This window comes from Orycteropus afer, unplaced genomic scaffold (assembly GCF_000298275.1).
Source record: "Orycteropus afer afer isolate SDZICR_OR568_19922 unplaced genomic scaffold, OryAfe1.0 scaffold00047, whole genome shotgun sequence".
In the NCBI taxonomy this organism is placed as follows: domain Eukaryota; kingdom Metazoa; phylum Chordata; class Mammalia; order Tubulidentata; family Orycteropodidae; genus Orycteropus; species Orycteropus afer.
In genome coordinates this window covers 12,864,725-12,869,778 of record NW_006921634.1, presented here as the reverse complement: position 1 = coordinate 12,869,778, position 5,054 = coordinate 12,864,725, and positions in this window count along the sequence as shown.

The window sequence follows — 5,054 nt, the reverse complement described above, 5'->3', positions numbered from 1 at the left end:
TCTTTTTAAAAAAAGTTGTAATTGAGCCAATTTTGACTCATAGTGACACTATGGACTATAGCACAGAGTAGAAATATCCCACAAGGTTTCCAAGGCTATAAATCTTTGTAGATGCAGACTGCCACATCTTTCTCCCATAGAGCAGCTGGTGAGGTTGAACTGCCAAACTTTAGCTTAGCAGCCAAACACTTAACTACTGTACCACTCAAACAAAAACTCACTGCTGTTGGGGATCCTTATATTTATTTGTTCAAGAAAGCATATATTATTAGTAGTAATTATGATGCTTTGTAGAGGAGATATCCTTAGGGTATTAATATAACTTTCCCATAAGCAGAAAGCCCATATTTACCTAATGGCACTTTTTATATTGCTAAAGACTAAGGTCTCTTAGGCAAAAACATATTTCAAACAACATAGTAAAAGTACTGTAAATGTAATTTCTGCCTTTATTGAAATGCTTCAATACTTAATATATCTACCATTAAACCCATCCTGTAATACTCCTTTCCAGTATAGAAAGAAAGCTGTTTGAATTGCATGCACTAACCTCTTAGTTAGTAAGTCTGTTTATAAATGCTGTGATTTTAGTGCATTCCACTTTTCCACAAACCCAACGATCACCCAGGGATCAGATCTGCAGCTAACAATTTGCCATTAAACATCCTTGCAATAGATCATTCCTTTTACAGCCTGTTACATTCAAAAAGTGATTGAGCTAATTAAAAACAACTGTGAAACTAAGCAGAGATTTAATTAACATCATTCGATGGCTTTGCAAAAGACATTATTATTAACAAAGACATATCTGAAATAACTCAAACCAGTGCTAAATTCATTAGCCAAGGCATTTAGCATTACTTACTGCAGTACAACTTTTATTTTTGCGTGTATTTCACTTCCTACACAATGTTAAGATTTACACCGCCATCTGGTTGATTGCCTGAAAAATGCAGACTTTTTCTTTTTTAGTTAAGGTGACACTAGGAATCTCATAGTTAAACCTCTTTATAAAAAATATTTTATGTTTACTTTATTATAAACAAAATTCTTTTTTTGTGTGTTTTTATTTCTTCACATACTTCAAAATGTACTTATTACCAGGGTAAATAAAAATGTATCATCAGCAAGCTTTAGCTAATATATAAAAAATACAAATCTAAAAAGCAAAAGAAAGAAAGAAAGGAAAGTTTTGTATTATAATGTTACCTATGTACTTGGATCTGTCCAATTCCACTGGTCTTGGACCTGAATTTCTTGGACAGCTAACGAATTTCCGTTGTTTCAGGCAATTGAAAAAAGGAGGTACAGAAAACTATCCTACTTGGAATGTGCTTCAGCAAATACGATATAATTAATACTGATTACTTGAGACTGTGGTACATAACTCCTCTGAGAATTCATTTACCTGATCACAGATTGGTGCATTATAGTTTCTAGTGCTTTCGTCCTTTGAGAGCTGCCACTTTAATTATTGCATCTGGTGCATCCTACAGATTGTCTTTCTGTACAATATTGCAAACTTGTTCAGTTGTTTTAAAATGATTTGGTTCAGATGAATATTACTAATCAAAAATATTTCATGGGAATATTTAAATCAAAAGAATTAAAATAGAATAAGAAAGAGAGTAAAAAAAATTAAATGGCATTATGATCAAGTCTACCAGTAGTAAAGTCCATATAATCACTTTTATAATGTATTTGTTATATACTGAAAATAATAATTTGAAGTCATTTCAAAGAAGGTAACTAGATATCATGTATGAAATAATAAACTAGGCTACAGTACTATTTAAGTTAGTTTTTATTTGTTTGATTATTTGGTTTTTATATGCTTTGTCATATACGGAGAAAAACAACTTTAAGTTACTATCTTACGTCTATGCTAAAGGTAATGAAAGAGATAAAACAAATTGTGGAAAACACGCAGACCATTTACAGTAAAATCTTTGAAAATTGGAATCTGTGCAAGGCAGAAACCTGTCCAAGAAGACAATTGAAAAATTGTTCACTGATAGAGAATGACAAAAAAAAAAAAAAGTGATAAAACTGTACCCTGTCAAAAGCAGAAAACTTGAAAGACCCAGGAAAATAAGGTAATCGTGTTGTGTTCCAACTCCCACAGGTTTCAGTGTGGAAGGCAAGAATCAGGGCTATGAAAATTTCAAGACTATTGTTCAAAGCCAAAATTAGCTATATGCATACATACACAAACACATATACACACAGAGAGAGACAGAGCAAGAGTGAGTGAGGGAGGGAGCCCTGGTGGCACAGTGGTTAAGTGCTTGGCTGCTAACCAAAAGGTGGACAGTGTGCACCCGCCAGCCACTCTGAGGGAGGAAGATTAGCAGTCTGCTTCCATAAAAGATTACAGCCTTTGGAACCCTATGGGACACTTCCACTCAATGGAATCAACTCAAAGTCATCAAGTTAACAGCAGTGGGTAAAGCAGTTAGAGAGAAACATTCTCTAAATGAAATAACAATAATAATAACTAGAGGTTGTATACATGTAGCAAAATGATATTTCTTACAACTGATTTTCCTTATTTTAAAAAGAGGGAATAAAAAATGAAAGAATGAAAAACAAAAGTCCTTTCTTTTGATTTATAAGAAACAGCTATAGAAAAGAATCTTCCTTATAGGAACAAACACCTAGAGGAAGAAATTAAATAACACATTGATTTCAGGTAAATCTATTTTGAATGTTGTACAAACCCTAGATAGTGTTCCTCTGAGCAATGATATGAAATATGAAATATCTAGCATACCCTCTTATTTCATTTATTTATAATATAAAGATTATAATAAATTGTTGATAACATTAAAGAATATAAGATAAATTTTTTCTTAGTATTTTTAATAGGAAAGACCAACTTAAAGAAAACTAATGAATTAAAAAGAAAGAAAAAATAAGTTTATAATGTAAAGAAAACATGAGGTGTTTCATTAGCAAATGAGTCATTTCAACAAATTGCTGAGAGACAATGTGGAGATGGATGGAGGAGGTCTTATTAACAAAAACTCTATGAAGGGGCTGAAATGGCTAACCAAAAACCAAACCCACTGCCGTCGAGTCAGGTCTGGCTCAAAGCAACCCCTCCTTGGGGTCTGAGGCGAGATCACTACAGAAGCAGATTGCCCAACCTTCCTTCTGGGGAGTGGCTGGTGGGTTTGAACCACCAGACTTCTGGTTAACAGTCAGTTGTGTTAGGCACTACACTATCAGAGCTCCCTGATGGCTAGATCCATAAAAACTCCAAAAACTCATTAGTATCAGAGTCAGACAGAAGAACAGTAAGTAAGATGAAAAATTGATACAGAAAAGGAAATTATTGAAGTTTATTCACTCCAACTTGTAGAGCATAGGTAACTGAGGTTTAAGTCCAGACAAGAAAACACATGTACAAATAAAGTACGTAGTGTTTATATAAAAAAAAAAAAAGAAAGAGAGAAAGCAAGGATGGTAGGAAGGAAGGAAGGAAGGGAAGAAGGAAAGAAGGAGTGAGCCATCTGGGGAAAACTAACTTTTCTGGGTAAAAAAAGAAATCTTAATTTTAAGTAGTGCATGTAGGGTGAGGGGGATATAGGGTGCCTTACAACACCTTTTGTTGTTGTTGTTGTTATTTGCCATTGAAGTCTGCCAGTATGTATTACAAGGAGCTCTGATGATGTAGTGCTTAAGGCATTTGGCTTCTAACCACAAGGTCAGTGGTTTTAACCCACCAGCCACTCTGTAGAACAAAGATGAAGTGCTCTGCTTCTGTAAAGATTTACAGCCTTGGAAACCTAATGGGGTCACTATGAGTAAGAATTAACTTGATGGTGGTGAATTTGGTTTTTGATAGTATGTACCACACACTTGTACAAATAATTCAGGGTGACTCCCCACTCTAAAGACCTTTTAGAAATACTTACCTCCACCATGTCAGAAGAACCCACACTGGGTATATTAATACAAACAAAAATTCTGCAGAAATTAAGAGGAAAATAAATACCTGAAAAAAGAAATAACAAGATAATCTTCAAGATAAACTGAAACTAAAGGGAACAGAAATAATTCATGGAACAGAAGAAATCTAAAAACAAACATAAATTACACTATTTTTTGTTCAATTAGAATGAAAGAAAAACTCTGAAAATTATTTTTCTGATAACAAAATAGTAATAGTAGAGATTATAAATCATAGGTATAATAAAAAAGACATGAATTTGAGAGAATAGTTATAGATAATAAAACAGAGGCATTTAATATTACATGCAAAAAAAAAGTAGATGAGATTAAAGAAAAGAAACCAGAAAGACCAATCCAATTAACCAAAAATGAAGAAAATATTAGATAAATAATATGAAAGAAAAATACAAAACAACCATCTATTAGAGCTAATGCTCTACTTGTGGTGAAAAAAATTAAGTGTTTTGGTTTGTTTTGTTTTTTAAAGATTTAGACCTGCACTCCTGTTCATGGAATTTACTCTTTCATTATACAGTTTGCTAGGAATGCTAAAAACATCCATTAAGAAAATAAAATAAAACTTAGAAAAAATCAATTGACAGATACCTGATATTAGTTTTCTTACAGATAAAGAAAGGAGGAAACAAAACAGGTTGTTTAAGTTGCATTTAAAAAGTTTAATGTTATTGATAAAATAACAAAAATAATATACTTTCTAGAGCAATTAAGGTTAAAACCATAAATAGCACAAAGATAGATATCTTTGAATAGTGGGATGAAAGATGTGGAGGATTTTGTGGGTAACTATTGCTCCTCTATATTATTTGAATTCTGACCATTTATATATATGGGTTGGAAGAAATAATTTGACGGGGGGTGGAAACAAAAGTGAATTCCTTCCAATAATAACTGAAAGATATTTCAAAGAACTCTCGAACATAAGTTACTTCATTATTCCAAGATAAGATAACACTGAGCAGTCAATAATGTTGTTGTTGTTGTTATGTGCTGTCAAGTCGTCCCCAACTCATAGTGACACCTCCTTGGGTTTCAGAGGCGGTATCATTACAGAAGTAGGATTGCCCAACCTTCCTTCC